Source organism: Talpa occidentalis, unplaced genomic scaffold (genome assembly GCF_014898055.3).
Source record: "Talpa occidentalis isolate TD23 unplaced genomic scaffold, MPIMG_talOcc4v2.1 talOcc4.7, whole genome shotgun sequence".
Lineage (NCBI taxonomy): Eukaryota > Metazoa > Chordata > Mammalia > Eulipotyphla > Talpidae > Talpa > Talpa occidentalis.
Window position 1 is genome coordinate 129,252,177 of NW_023605083.1, and position 16,881 is coordinate 129,269,057.

Below are 16,881 nucleotides of genomic sequence, written 5' to 3' on the forward strand. Positions count from 1 at the left end.
GACATATATGTCTCCTCTATTACTCAAATACTTAAAATGCTTAGATCTCTGTTCACAAGTTTAATGACATGTCTACAAAAAAATACTTCATAATACTTTCTTTTGTTTGAAATAAACTCTTTTGCAATAATGACACCTCTACCCAGAACTTTGTGGGAGAAAATATTGATGTAACTATTTAGTCACAGACTGAACCAAAGGGAGACCAGTGTTGGTAGAAAAAAGACTGTAAGATGGAGATTGGCTTCTTCATTAGACTTGTTGGTGGTACTTCACATAGAAACACAGATTTTTAACTTCATGGACATTCCTCTTAGAGCCTTATATATCTAGTCTTGCTGTCAGTCTTCATTTTTAATGATAAGGACTGCATTTTTTGGTTGTTGTTGATGTGACTGTTTTCTTAAATGTCTAATGGGGAATGAGAATAGACTGCCTGACACCTTTTAGCCTGGCCCCATTTTAGTCGAAAGATTGCTTTGTTCAATTCTTAATACTCTTTCTTGTATTTCCTTCTTCCCTTTCATCTTACTGTGGGATGCCAACACAAGATCAGAAATGTTTTCCCAACATCTGTTTATTATTTATTTACGGCCCAGGAACACAAGACTGCACACATGCACATTGTTTATAGGTTTGCGTGGAGCCCTCAGACGACTTCCTCACATTTATTCTTGATGATTTGGCTCCAACCCTCCCGTTTATATTCAATTCTTCTTTTTATCCTTTGCTCTCAAAGCCAAACATGTTTCTCAGTGGTACTGGTTGGAGGACTGCAAGAGAATCACAAACAAGCCAGTGTTTTATGTTTTATGCTCAGAACTAACAAACACATCCATGGCTTAGAGGAATGCCTTTACACTAAAGCCAGAGGGTGTGAGCTAACGCGTCTGCCGCTGACCCTCAGAGTGTGAAGAAATGATGGAATTCTTATCGATGCATGTGGAGAATGATGGAAAAGTTGTTGATAAATGAGTAATTTATCACCTCAGTTGTTGATAAATGAATAATTTATCAGGATTTTTAAAATATATATATATTTTACATCATTGTTCATTTTTGAAAAAGATTTATTTATTTATCCATACAGGAACTGGGGTACAGGCCAGAGGTGCGGTGGGTGAGAGGATTCACCAGAGACAGAATGGGAAATGGAACAGGCAGATTGACTGAAACACACTGCTGAGGGGAGCAGCAGGTGAGACAGGAGAGGTCTGCTGCGCCATGTGGATAGCTTCCTGGCCAGCCAGAGATCGAACTCATGCTGCAGAGGCTGAAGATAGCTTCATAGTGCTATGCTTAACCCCTTGCACCACCATGGAGGCTCTCATCGTTCATTTTCAAACAATGTTTTGCTTCCCCCCACCCCCAGGTGTAGTTCCCATAGAATTTCTCCACCAATGCACCCGTGCACCATCACCACAGTCTCCTGTGCTCCTCCCTCTCTCTCTCTCTGATGCCTCTTCCTCCTCCTCCCCTGCAGGATGTCTCTGGCTTCTAATTGTTTGTTTTTTTTGTTTTGTTGTAGTTTGTATTATTATTTTTTCCCCTGATGTCTTACTTGGTTCCCTTATATTCCTCCTTTAAGTGAAGCCATCCAATATTTTTCTTTTTCCTTCTGACTTCACTGAGCATAATTTCTTCTAGCTCCATCCATGTTGCTGTGAATGGCATGAATTTATCTTTTTAGGTTGCTGAATAGTATTCCATTGTGTATCAGGATTTTTTAAATGTGTAAATAACTGCATAATAAGCATTTATGGTGGATTAATTTATGCTAATTTCCTTCTGAGATCCCTGCTTAATTGTAAAACCAAGCCTCTCACCTGGACACAGTGAATGACAAAATTGTAGGATGAACCCTTAGATGCAATGAATACCAGAATTATCACAGAAGGGAGGGCTTTTTTTTGTAATACTTCCTTCAATTTAGAAATGTAGATTTAAACTTTATTAAATCAGGAATAGAGTCCTAATTCAGTTAGGCAATCTGATTGGATGGACTTTTTCCAAATTATTTCAATAATGATGATGGTATAATCTGTCCTTCACTGCACAAATTCATTTAAGTAACACATTAAATTTATGATGTTAGTGTGTCCTCTATCACCAAATTCATCAACTCAATAGCATGATGGTTATTTTAAAAAGGGAAAATAGCATGAAACAAAGATAGATGATGGATAGAGGGAAGAGAAGGAAGGGAAATCTTTTGGACAGTTTGGTATCATCAGTAAATCTCCCTATCAAATTTCATTTGGATTTGCATGTTGGTTATTTTTGTGGGGTTCAATTTCTTTTTAAAGATTTATTTATTTATGAATACAAGAACTGTGTTGTAGGCCAGAGATGTGGTGGGTGAGAGGATTCACCAGAGACAGAGTGGGGAGCAGAACATGCAGATTCACTGAAATACACTGCTGAGGGGAGCAGCAGGTGAGACAGGAGAGGTCTGCTGTACCATGTGGGTAGCTCCCTAGCTGGGGAATCAAACTCATGCCGCAGTGGCTGGTGATAGCTTGATTGTCCTGAGACAGTAACCCCTGAACCACTAGGGAGGCCCTGTGGATTTCAATTTTTTGTATCTTTTACACTCCGTTAAGTGAGTTATGCCCTTGGATGTTAAAATATATATTGACTTATATATCAGGTAATCACCTTAATTGTTTTGCTTTACAGTATAAACAATGAATCTGACCAATCACTTTCAAGATCATAGAGACTTTGTGAGTAATCTAGTCTAAGTGATATTCCTCTGCTCACCCAACCACTATGGAGGGGGTGGGGGTAGAAAATAGTAGCATTTGACTTCTCATCAGGAACTCAGCAGAGGTAGCATAATTTACTTTAATGCTTAAACCATAAGATGGGCAGATTTGAAAGGAAGCAAAGGAAAATAATCATTCACATCCATACCCTAACAATTCACAGTGAGAGATGTGGGTTTCAGCATCAGAGAGAACTCAATTCAAACATCAGCTTGCTAACTGTGTGACTGGGACTAACTAGCAAACCTTGCTGACACTTTACTTATTTTCTCATAAAATTGGGTGGGAAGAGTTTAATTGAATAAATGGAGTAGGGAAGGTATAATTATTGTATAATAGAGTAAGTGTACGGACCCCTTGCATGACAGGTTAGGCAGAGGGACAGTCACTCTCAAGGGACGGGCTATGCATGCAGACTGACACAGGGGTCAGAAGGCAGGGCTGGGATCTGGTCTCTTACTGAGCCCCTCACCCAGCCTGCCAGAAAAAAAAAAAATGAATGAATATGTGGTGAATATGATCCATAACTATGCCATTTTATTATTTATAATGTCTGAAGCTCTAAGATTGTTATAAAGTCATACAACTTGATTTAGGCTAAGGTTAAAAGTTTGCTCACTGTTCCAAAGATTCACAGAGAAACACATACAGAGAAACAGTTACAGTAATCCTCAGTTCACAACTGAGGAGTATTGAACCTTCCAGGAGCTGTTTGGCAAGTTCTGGAAGCAGTTTTCTTACCACTACAAGGAAGGATGGGAGTGTGCTCCTGGCATCCAGTGGGAAGGATCCAGGGGTGTCAGTAAATATCCTGCAATGTACAAGCATACCTTAAAAATAATGAATAATCCGGGCCCCAACATGAATAAGGTGAGATTGAAAAATGCTGGAATATATTAAAAACATTCCAAACTACATCTCGAAAGATCTGATTTAAAAAAAAAAAAAGAATTCTCAAAGCCCATAAAACAAGGTCCAGTAAAATTCTGGCTTGAGTTTAATTATATTCATTTCTACATATCATGGCTAACCTTTTGCCTCACAAAAATACTTTGCTGGGATACTGTTTAATTTTCATATATTTTATATTATACTCATGAAATATAATCATGATCTATGAAATATAGGAATTTAGGGCACAATTATAAATGTCAAAACACTAGAAATATTCTTTAAAATTTACTATAGCTTGTCAAATCTGTGCGTTCACCCAGTCTTATTGAACCAGGGGGTTTAGGTAACAGAAGCTCAAATAAACAAATGAAAGAGGAGAGCAAGACTTACCTAAAATCAGTCTACAGGAAAGATGGAGCCAATATTTCAAACAGGCAGAGGCCATCAGGATAGGACTTTCCTAGAAAGTGTGTGTCCGGGGGACTCCAGATAAAGTTCCAAATAAATGAAAAGAAGCCATTCAAACATTTTTATACTAGTGATTAAAATATTGAACTTTTATAATTATTCTTCTTTCAGATGAAACCCTCAGAAATTCTGATGTTCCACACAAAATTAACAAGACACTAAAGACTTTTCTGAATGACAAAAAATACCCACAAGTATATTTAGTTAGCTTTAGACCAAGGTGGAGTGTGTGTGCATGTGTATGTGTGTGAATTGTGTGAACACTGAATAATCTGCTGTTGTATGTGGTATGTCTGTAAACATAGCCAGGGATGCTAGCTTACTATATCCTAGATATACCTTCAAATAGCTCAAAGGAAAAAGATCTGCCATAAATAATATTTGAGCTACTGGCTTTAAAAGTTAAACAAAACAAAAACAAAAACCTTTCAAGTCTTTGAAACTCTGTTCTTGAAGGAAATGCCTAGAAAAACCATCTTTGGCATTTTTTCATAGTCTTCTTGTTCAGGAAACCACTTAAAACTTACAAGATTTATTCCATGTATCTGAAACAAAATACTTTTTGTTTCATCAAATTTCTTTGAAAGATATTTGTTTTCAAGATTTTGTCACCACTTGTAAGTAAAATAAAATATAGAGGATTTTCATACTGGGGACACTTTGTTCTGCTGGTCCCCTATCAACATGTTCTGAATTAGATGATTCAGGCAGAAATTTTCTTTTCAAATTTATTAAATATTAACTCTGCTTAGGCCCTTTAGAGGACTGCAAATTTCCTAAGCTTTCTATGAATTAAAGTCCTAAAAATTTTCTTCATAGAATATTCTTAAGGGTTTAGAATATTCCTCTTCCCCCCGAAAAAAAAAGAAAGAAAAGAAAAATAATATCCTTTCCTGTTGAGAAAAGGTTTCAGATTCCAAAGTCTAATATTTTACATTGGTAAAATATGCTATTAATTAGAGTTAAGAAAAAAATAATAAATGAATACTCCACCTTTCATCTGAACCTTCTAAGAGTTCTGTTCCTATCAGGGAAATTTCACAGTCTCACACCAGGAGACAGATCCTACAGCCAGAAACTAGATGAAAATTATAAATGACATTGTTTTTAAAGTGAGCAATGGCTATAAATCTGAATATCTGTGGTAGATTGTTTGCAAAATTTGCCAAAAGAAAGGTCCTCTGGGTATCTCCACACTTGGCTTGGTCCTATCCCCTGCAACTTTGGATTTAGCCAAAGGAACAATAACAAAGGATGTTAAGTACTGGACCCCTGGAGCTGGGGACCTGCAAGACTTGACTATTCTGTTGGGGAAGGAGATACAAGTGACCTCATCACCTCACCCCACCTCTCTGACCTTGAGCCAACCCCCAGTGAGCCAGTGAGGTCATCCTAGACCATCTGCCCCAGATGTCTAACCCAAACTCGAAGAACGTCTGAGTTGACCCACAGATTTATGAAAATTAGTAAATAATTATTGTTCTAAGTGGCTAAGTTTCAGAGTGGGTTGTTACAGGGCAAAAATTGGCTATAAATTATCCATGGATATTTAATACATAAGGTTAAAATATTACTGTAGACGTAGCTGACATTTCTAAAATCCCCATGCTATAATTTAACTATTAAGAAAATGAGGCAAATTTGTGTTCAGTGGAAAGAGATCTTATGTGGGCATGTAGATTCAAGTTTTGTCTCTTGTTCTTGATTACGAATAAGACTTAGAACATACTGCTTAACTTATCTGTGTATGAGATTTTTTTTTTTAATCACTTTCTCCTCACAAGACTTTCAGTGCTGTTGCCTTTTAGTGATGGGGTGATGTCAATGGTGCTCTATATATTCATTACTCCTGTACCCATGTCTTCCATTTTTATTTATTTGCACCTATTTCTGAAGTTCAGATGTTCTTTTCCATTAATTGCAGCCTGCAAATCTCAGTTACTTGTTTAGCTTCTCCTATAGACATTTCAAACTGTTGAGGGGGAGAGGTTGTCCTGAACAAACTCCACAAGTAGGTTTTATGGGCCCCCACCCCTACCCCAGACCAAAGAGATTCAAGGCGCCAAGCACTGCAAATCCCATAATGCCATCACCACTGAAGGGAGGGTTGCTGGGAACTGAGGGTGGGGTTAGCAGCCAGACTTGGTATATAACCAGACATGTGGGCCTGGGAGGTGCTTGGTTCTTTGCCAGCTTTCAGCATGCTGTTGGGGTTCTAGCTCAGTGGGACTAATAGGACGCATTCACCATTTTATCTCTCTTTCTTCCTGGATTATTCCTTTCTTCATTTCCCCTTTTCGTAAATAGGCCCTTTATTAAACTTTTTGTGTGTATCTGCAGTTGAGTCTCATTATAAGTCCCTTTTAAGCGTGCTGGTGAGGGCCCACAGCCAGGCAACCCATTTCACATTGGCGTGCCCTGTAGCAAAGCCTTAAAAGAAACATGAAAAAAGAGGTAAGAAGGAAGGAAGGAGGCACGGACAGAAGCAGTCACTGTAGCAGGAGTTCAATCACCAGCCAGGGAGCTACCCACATGGTGCAGCAGACCTCTCCTGTCTCACCTGCTTCTCCCCTCAGCAGTGTATTTCAGTGGATCCTCCTGTTCTGCTCCCCACTCTGTCTCTGGTGAATCCTCTCACCCCCTGCGCCTCTGATCTACACCCCAGTTCTTGTATGCATAAATAAATAAAATAAAGGGCCTCCCCGGTGGCGCAGCGGTTGAGCACTGGGTTGCGAAGCTGCCCGCGGCCTCTGCGGCGCCAGTTCGATCCCTGGCTGCTCCCCGACCACCAGAGGAGGGTCCCACATGGCGCGCAGACCTCTCCTGCCGCCCGCTGCTCCCCTCAGCAGTGTCCTTCGGTCCTTCTGCCTGCTCTGCTCCCCGCTCTGGCTCTGGTGAATTCTCTCACCCTCCCGCGCTTCTGACTGTACCCAGTGCATGTATAAACAAACAAACAAACAAACAAATAAATAAATAAATCATGCCTCTATAAAAAATAAATAAATAAATAAATAAATAAATAAAATAAATCTTAAAAAAATAATGATAGTAAGGACCTGCATTTATAGAGATTTCTAATCTGATAGTTTTTAAATCACCCAGGATTCCAAAAAGTCAAACCAATGCATGTAATGGAGATTTTGATGAGAATTTCATGAAGAGACTAACTGCAGAGGTGTGGGTAGGGATAAGTTAACCAATTACTGAGATTTCCAAGAACTAGAAAGACTGTTCATTTACCACTTCTACGTATCAGGGAACATAAGGTGAAAGGGTTTGGTAGGATTCAGCAAAAGTTGTGAAGGGAAGAGGGAGAAGAGAAACTGTCCAACATGAACCAAAGTTTAGGGGAATATAATCATTGGTGCTGGCAAGCAGCTGGGGCAGGAAGAAATGTGCATGTTATTCTCTCCTTATTCTCATTTGGGCAACTAATCAAGATCCGGAAGGCAAGGAAGTTTGGGTGTGAACCCCTAGGATGCCAGTTTGGCAGGGTATAGGACAGAGAAGGAGAAAAGTTAGTTCTAAAGGGCGAGATAGGGATGTAGGTCTTAGTTCTTACACCTAAGGGCAATATGTTGTGCTGTTCTCTCCATGTGCCAACCTACAACAGCAACAAGTTCAGGGCATAGTCAATGGCCAGTGACCCAAATGTATTTCAAACTGAAATGTTGGCTCTCATCTCTTATTCAAAGACCCTGGGAAAGCAGTCCAATATGTGAACTTGGAGATTGAGCCACTGGGATTTGCTTTCTGCTTCTGCCACATGTACTTGTATGATAAACAGTCTATTCTGAGTTTCAGCTTCACTATCACTAAAAGTAGAGCAATAATAAATTCTAAAAGAATTTTTATAAGAATTTTTTAAGTTTTTTTTTTTAAAGATTTATTTATTTATTTAAACGAGAGCTGGGGTACAGGCCAGAGGCACAGGAGGGTGAGAGATTTCACCAGAAACAGAGCAGGGAGCAGAACAGGCAGAAGGACCAAAAACACTGATGAGGGGAGCAACTGGCGAGGCAGGAGAAGTCTGCCTCACCATGGGGGTATCTCCCTGGCCGACCTGAAATCGAACCCGCACTGCAGAGGCTACAGACAGCTTCACAGCGCTGCGCTCATCCCACTGCGCCGGGGAGGCCCAATTTTATAAGGATGTTTGACATGTAAATAAGACTTCATTTCCTGCTGGAAGTATCACTGCCACTCACAATTCCCCTTCAAAAATATAACATTGAAAAAAAAATATAACATTGCATTTCAAAAATACGTCTGACTGCCTAAGTGAAAATCTCCAAACCCTAATAAGTGAGCTGCCAAATTGCCCCCATTTTCTCTAAGGACCTCTTTTTTTTTTAATATTTCAAAATTATAGATAAAACCCAATTTCATGTGTTCTTGTGGACAATATTGATTCAAAGATCAGTTTCCTAACACTTATGTTTCTTCCTCAAAGTTTTTACACGCCACATACCAAGACACAAACTTATATTCTTCTATATTTTAAGCATTCATTTCTTACCAAATGTAGTTCAGCATCAAGGTGCACTTCCCAGGCAAAATGAGATAAAAACCAGGGACCTGTGAAAAATATTGGATTGTATTTTTTTAAAGATTTATTTATTTATTTATGCATGCATGCAAGAAGTGGTATAAAGCAGTGTGGGGGGTGAGAGGATTCACCAGAGAGACTGTGGAGCAGGACAGGTGGATTGACTGAAATACACTGCTGAGGGGAACAGCGGGAGAGACAGGAGAGGTCTGCTGTGCCACGTGGGTAGCTCCCTGGCCAACCTGGAATCAAACTCATGCTGCAGTGGCTGGCGATAGATTGATAGCACTGTCTTTAACTCCTGCACCACCAGGGAAGCCCATATTTGTACGGAAATACCACCTTATATTTTACCATGAATTATATCCATTTGCGTGCTCCTGGATTCCACAGACTATTATAATTGGCATTAGTTCTATCTTCTGGAGGTTGTGAATTCTGTTGGCCAAGAATACCTGTACAGAATCTGAACGTGTGCATGTTTGATGTACTTTGTGATGTGAGGAAACAATCTTCTAGCTTCAAATCCTTCATGAAATTAAATATTATCTTAAGAAATCCTAATTAACTTAATCTTTGACTCCATCTTCATTTTCTTTTCTGTGACTTCATTCTAAGCTGGCCTGCCTATGACCTGAACACATTGACTTCCATTAGCTGCAATGTTACTAAAACCTGAAGAAAGAATCTTTGATTACCTTTTAAACTCTGTAAAGAGAATTCATGTTTTTGTGTGACATCATTCTGTGATGGTTTCAGCACACTCATTTTATTTCTTTCCTGCTCTAATTTGTCTTAGTTTACACAGATAACTAACCAGATGTTGAAATATTAAAAATGGGTTATTGCTGTACATTTCCACTCAAAGTGGCTGCAGCTGAAGAATACCCTAACATTTCCTGCCTAGTTTTGAATTTATTAATTACGCATTTATACTATTTATGTTTTGCATAGAACACCAACAATTGCAGTCTAGCTGGCATAATGATAGAGATTCTGCAGGAGCAAAAGGTGCTATAGAGAAACAATAACCAGTGATCCAGTGATCGCTTTGGAAGTCATTAAAATAATGCCAAAGCCAGTTTACCACAACACATATGATCTCAGATCTTCTATATAGGAAAATCAACATCACCTGTCACTAGATAGTTCTCCATTTTTTTCCCCTGAAGAATGAATATGGCCAAAAAATGAAGGTATGGTAGACCAAGTTCAAATAGCAAATTAAAATATTCCAACTTTGAGGTTTTATTATCCATCTTCCTGCCATATGTGAAAGCTAAACCCTCACCATTCACACCACTATTAGTTGTTCAAATCTTGCACATTGACCAGTAACTATATTTTGGTCATTTGCTTCCACTGATAGAAAAGTCATGGAGGTAGATTATTAAAAAAAAATTACATATGTATGATGTATGAATTGAAGTATAAAATGTTAAACAGAACAAAATTGACTTATTCAGCAACATATTTGAACAATATTTTCAAATTCCTGGATTGAGAATGGAGGATAGATACAGACAAATGATATTTAAATTATTCAGAAATTATAAAGCAACAAACTGAGTATTCCCTCTGAGGTAAGTTAATTGCTACAGGAATAGGATGATGCATATTTATTTATTTATTTTGGCTGCACTGGCTCAAACTTCTTGTGTGAGAAATTGGCCTGTGAGATTTGATTTTAGTATGGGTGGGGTGTTGGCCATCCCAAGATGCAGGACACATTCATTCCAGTGTGGGAATGAGTTTAGCAAGGGTGACTAGATATTTGGTAAGTGGCGAGTGACCAGAAATAGGAACCCCATTATAGAGAAGAGTTCTTCTATAGTAACAGAGGATTGATATTTGCAAGACAACATGGATTGTGCATTGAAGACATAATTCATATGGAATTTCATATTGGATGCACGAAAGAGAGAGATTGATCTTATCAGACCCCTAAGTGACTAACCTTTTGTGTTAATCACTGTGACCAAGCTTCTTTGCCTCCATGCCACATCAGATAAAAGAGGAAAAAAGTTATAAACCACACATCTGAGCTAATCAGAGGATGGATTTTTATCAGAGGATGGAAGGTCTTCATAACTCTGTTATGGTTTCCAGATAGGGTTTCTTTTTCTTTTTTTTTTTTTTTTTCCTCTCTGAATCTTTTAGACAAGTAGGTGACAAATCCTTAAGCTGCTGAAATAATGATCCCCTGGGGAAACTTAACTTAGTTTTGTACTGTGTGCTCATGATTTGTTCTTCACTTTATCCTTAGGGTTTTGAGGTATCTTGCTTTTCTGTATTTGTTTTCCTCTGTCAGCTTCTTTGGTCTTGCCACCATAATCAAAGACTATGTAGTTCAAGAGAAGAACAGTGTTTAGTGATATGGCTTCAGCGTCAGAGAAACTAAATTTAACTCTGCACTTGAACAGAATGATCTTGGATTAGTTATTAACATCCTTTTTCCTCTTCCTTTAACATAATAATGATAATGATGTCCATGTCACTAGATCACTGTGAGTAGTGTATCATGCATAAAATGAGCAGTAATACAAAAAACGATGGCTAAGATTTATTACATTATTATTATTATTATTAATAACATCGTTGTCATTTAATGCAGCCAAAGGAGCAAACTTGTCATTGGCATAATACTGATTTCATGTGCATTAGAACATTGAAATCCATGAGGAGAAAAATAGATACATAGAGGCTGCTTATGTGTTTTCTTGCATTTGTCTCCATGGTGCCAAGCTCATTTCTGTATGGTCAGCCATCAGTCTCAGGTTTTCAATGAAAGATTATTCACTCTGGGAGCTTAGTTCCTGCATTATTCATGCCATTCTGCATGCAGCTAGATTTATGTGTCAGGAAAAACATACAAATGGAATCCGATTTACTTGCACAAGTTCCTGGACCATTTGATTTATGTTTGAGTAAATAAAGACATATGTCTTATAGGCATTGGCTTCCCTCCTCTGTAGAGATGGAAGTGCAGTGATTCAGTTTCTTTTCCTGGCAGGCACACACTTCTGAAGTTCTGTAAGCCATACAACTTCAAACCATGGAGTTTTCAGTTTTCAATTGTGTTCATTATACTTTTGTGTTTGCACTCAGCCCTCTTGGTAGCAAGACAATGAGAAATCTACAGGTCTGCAACACTCTGGAAAAGGCTCAAGAGCTCCTAGTGTAGGTACAAGTCATAGAAGCAACTGAAATTGAGAAATTGAATGTGAGATTTATCCAAACCACCATCAAGTTTCCTAGTCTCTGGCTACACATATCTGTCCACACCACCTCTGCCCGTAGTACATTTTACATGGTCAGTGTCTCGAGAGGGCCCTACGTTGGCTTGGATCCTTCCCCCCAGCTTTGCTGTATGGTTGTTTCACATGAGTCTCTCCAATAGGCGAACATATACATTTAAGTTATTTTCTTGACCTCTAACTTTTTTTTAAAGATTTTTTTTTATTTATGTATGCATACAAGAACTGGGGCACAGGCCAGAGGTGTGGGAGGTGAGAGGATTCACCAGAGACAGAGTGGGGAGCAGAATAGGCAGATTGACTGAAATGCACTGCTGAGGGGAGCAGCAGGGAGACAGGAGAGGTCTGCTGGGCCATGTGGATCAGCTCCCTGGCTGGGGATTGAACTCATACTTAGTGGCTGCTGATAGTTTCATAGTGTTGAGTCTTAACCTCTTGTGCCACCAGGGAGGACCCCCTCTTCGCACGTTTTTTAACCTTCCTGGGCTATCACCCCAGTCTACCTTATGAATTTTAATTGCTGAGTGTTGGGTTGGCTCCAAAACTGGAGAGGTGAAAGAGAAGGGGGAAGTGCTGAACACACCTGGGAAGGGGTAGTGTCCTTGCAGGAAGAGGAGGGAGTTTGTGGGTGGGAACTGATACTCAGCTGGTTTGTTATTTAATTATGTATCAATATTCATGGACAGTCTTAGGTGACAACCTGGGCTAGACAGTTTTTTTTTATTTAACTTGAACTAGACTTTAAAATATTTTGTAAAATCTCACTCATTCCAAATATTGGACATCTAGCATTTGTTACAGAGAAGTTATCGCAATGGTTATACCTGGTGATGGTGATAAAGATGATGATGATGATGATGGTAATGATAGTAATAGACACCTGAGTTCAGCTAGATTTGTGTCTAAAATCTGAAAAACACAACTGACTCTGGTTGGTGTTAAAGCTGTTTTCCTTCTGCATGACTTACAGCCAGGTCAAGAAGAGACAAATTAAAATTTTCAAATTACTTATGAAAAGAGAATTTGAATCCCTACAGTTTACATTAGCAAATGGCATGACTTTGGTGCAGAACTAAGTTGCTTTTGTCATTATAAGCAACTGTCATGTTGAACATAATTGCCCCAGATCTTACAATAAATATTTTGGAAACCAAATATCTGCATGAGGAAGGAATACTTAGATTTTCATGAAACAATAGCTTGTTTCTGTTGTTCACATTTGGTAGCCGATAAAATGCTAAGTTTCTTTATCAATCACATTTAAAACCACTAGTATCAATTTAAAAATACGCTTTTGATAATGACACCTAATTACGATGTTTGTCTAAGCTTTGTAAATTTGGGACAATAGATTATGTAAGAGCCACAGAACCACCAATGCACAATAATTTATCAATCATCAAATTTCCAAATCATGGGAATCTTCCCCAAATGACATGATTCATATTAGACATTTTGAAATATGAGATTCACTTTAACACGTCTGGATTCCTGTCTTACATTTTCTTGGGCTGAGTGTGCTGAGAATGCTGGGTAGAAGGTAATGTACTAATTAGTTTGCCCCATACAGTTACAACTACATGGTTCTTAACACTGTGATATAATAAAGAGGGGTTGTGGTTAGCCCTGTGGAGATGTAAGGGGAAGGATGAAATCCATCAATGAACAGGGATTCATGAACGAGCCACCTGTGTGTCCTCATCTTTCCACTGTGCTGTATCACACCCATGATTGAACTAAGTACTAAAAGTTAAGAAAGGGATCAAATTTTGGAGTAAGTGAATTTCACTTTCTCTAACTTGTGATTTAGCTGCCTCGAATATATTCTTCATGTGAATTATATCTAGCCATCACATGGGATGTGGGATGCATTAGTTTTGAACACCCTTCAATAAATATTTGCTAAACTATGCATGAAAGATGAAGTAAAGTGGGAAGAATTGGTCTTCAAGTTAATCATGTCACTTTGTGCAAACTGCACTATGTTGGTTCTTGTGTGACCTCCTATTTAGCTGTTGGTGTTTCATGGTCAAGGGTGCTGTAGCCTATTAATGGACTCCTGCAGCTTCCAGTAGTTTAAAAGACCTCAAAGGATCTAGTTCTTTCCTCAGAGTCCTTTCTTGGAGGTAAATTGGCTCTCCCCAAACCTGCTACCTGTGGAGAATGAACCAATTGCTTTATGTATTCGGGAAAAGTGTATTATTCACTTTCCCCAAACACATAAAGCTACTGGTTCATAAAGAAAATGTTTATTGAGTGCCTACTTTGTGCCATAGATTGTACCAATCAATGTAAAATAAAAATACATCAAATAATACATTAGTTTTTGTTCTGGAAGAAACTAGATTGACTAAGGAAGACACAGATTCCAAACTATTATTTTAAAAGACTGGTGGAATGTGAAGATGTGGACAATTTATTGTAAAAGCTGTCAGGACAGACAAAGGAAGTCAGAAGAGGATCTAAAGGGGCAGCTTCTTACAGGAAACATCCCCTGAGCTATTAAACATGGGTAGGAATTAGCCAGATGATAAAACAAAGGCATTCCAGGAAGAAAAGTCAGAAAAATCAAAAGCACAGACGTGAGAAGTTGCATGCTGAGTATAAAGAGAGAAAAAAAGTCTTTCTGGAAGATAAATCCAAGGCAGGAATTGGGGAAAGAGAGTGGAGAGTTGGGGAGAAGCCAGTGGCTTTTTCCATGTTATGGAAATTGGACGCGGTGGGAAGCTATTGATGCATTTTAGGCAGTGATCTTTAGCATTTTAATTAGCTCAGCCTTGGACACATGAGGAATTAACTTAAAGGGGAGGAAGAGCGGTTGGTGATGGTAAGAAAGCAAGTTAGAAGGCGCTCTCTGTTCAGGATCCGAAGGAAATGCAGGCCCTAACTGGCCACCACGTCTAGAAGAGTGCAGAGGAAGTTTGCCATTAAAGATTTAACTATTAAATGAACTAGCCAACTTTTCCATTTTCACAGTTGCAGCTAAGCCCCGAGGTGTAACACCATATTCTTTGAGAGTGATCCACGTCCAAATGGGATACCTTCACACTTAATATTGTTCCTTAATTCTGAGATTTTTTTCATGTGCCATTTTGACTAATCTTGTTAGAAATAGAAGCCATTTCTTTTTTAAAAGGCATGTAAAAAAGGGCATTGAAATAACTCATCACAAATGGTCTCAAGCCACATATTTCTTTTCCTTTCAAATGTGAAGAGTGGTGTGTGTGTGTGTGTGTGTGTGTGTGTGTGTGTGTGTGTGTGTGAGAAGAAGTAAAAGAGATCCAGGTGAGGCTGAAGTCCTGTATATACTACTGATTCATGAAAGTTGGCTCTTTCTCAGATCTGGAATTTTATGTTTGTGGGGATACCTGCAAGTTTCTGTCTCATTCATCTTTCAGATGTTAATATGTTTTTAGGTTCTAACTCTGGTTTTCTATTTTTGTCTTCACAGTTTTTATGAGTTATCGCCTTACTCTAGGATACTCCATTTTAATTTCTATATCCACGTATTTTCTATATATCTCTACTAGCTATTGACATTATTTTTTAATTGCCTAGCAGATCTCTATACTTTGCTTCCATGTAAAATTGAAGTTCAGCATTTCTTAAATCATACTTATCTTTTTCAAAACCCTTATCTTCTCCACCAAAGCATGAGTCCTACTTATTTTTGGATGTGCATCTCTGCAGGAGGTCCATCATCTTTCCCTTGTGCTCACATCAGCACTTGAAGTCACCCCTCCCAGCTGCTTCCCGGGACCACGAGAGTAAAGTTTTAATTCCCTGCAACAGCAGGGGTCTCGTCATTAACTCACCTCTGAAATGTTCTCTTTCCATTCATTTCCTCATTGTTGTTGTTCTATGTGTTTACTTTTTAGAGATGGATCCACCCTGAAACTTGGGCTTAGGGTCTCTCTTTTATACTGTGTGATGGCATTGACGCGACAAAGGCCATTTTGGGGATCTGGCTAAGGGAAGGGAAGATTTGACAAGCATATACATTTAATTTTAGTGTGCTGGATATGTATGTATAGTCACTTGGGAAATGGATCAAAAATGAGGTCATTGTGTTATCATAAAGGAGCAAAGGGTCAGAGGTCACATGAAAACATGTTCCTGGCAATGGAGAATGGTACAGGAGCAGAAGAATCGTATTTCTTATTTCCCCAGAAAGTAATATATGAAAATTTCCACATCTCATAGTCCTTGTATGTAAGAAACTAGATTTCAATTTGACAACATTCTTAAAAACTACAGGATGTCACCAATACTTGATAAGTAAATATATTTTTATAACCTATCAGAAAAGGAAATCAACCATATTAGAGGAAAAAATGACTTGTCTTTTTGTTCACCTTAGAGAAAATATTCAAAACAATTCTCCTGTATTATGAGTAGGATAAGAAATAGTAGGTAGAAACATACATAAAACATAGTATAAAAAGTCTATGTTCGTTTTCCATTTATGTAATATATATGTTTTTTAAAATATGCATTTTGTGAGTTTTCATCTAATTCTACATTCATACTCACACCTAATTTTGTACTTATGATATCACATTTCTTTAATAATCCCCCTAATTGTATCAGCTTCAGTTTCACAAAGCCTAAATCTGACAATGAGCATGATAAAAACAAAATAGATATTCTATTGATGACGGTACACATTACATCTAAAGCCTACCTAGACTTCTCCAGCTTGCTGAAGGCAGAACTAACATTGATGGGGCCTCCCTCGTGGCACAAGGAGTTAAACACAGCACCATGAAGCTATCTGCAGCCTCCACAGCATGAGTTCAATCCCCGGCCAGCCAGGGAGATACCCACATGGTGCAGTAGACCTCTCCTGACTTGCCCGCTGCTCCCCTCAGCAGTGTATTTCAGTCAGTCTGCCTGTTCTGTTCCCCACTCTGTCTCTGGTGAATCCTCTCACTCTCCAAACCTC

General features: G+C 38.6%; 1 long non-coding RNA gene across 3 annotated transcripts; it reads right to left on the bottom strand.

The window, feature by feature from the left end:
• Window positions 1-566: 566 nt before the first annotated feature.
• On the bottom strand, window positions 567-15,991 carry LOC119232542 (uncharacterized). Of its 3 annotated transcripts, none has more exons than XR_008549678.1 (6): window positions 15,752-15,991; window positions 8,650-8,708; window positions 4,053-4,145; window positions 3,510-3,579; window positions 1,562-1,661; window positions 567-773 (listed from the first exon to the last, which is right to left on the bottom strand). It is a non-coding gene; the product is annotated as an uncharacterized LOC119232542 (long non-coding RNA). The 3 variants fall into 3 exon arrangements; XR_005122145.2 differs by lacking the exon at window positions 1,562-1,661 and adding an exon at window positions 5,124-5,208; XR_005122144.2 differs by lacking the exon at window positions 1,562-1,661.
• Between the last annotated feature and the right edge of the window lie 890 nt (window positions 15,992-16,881).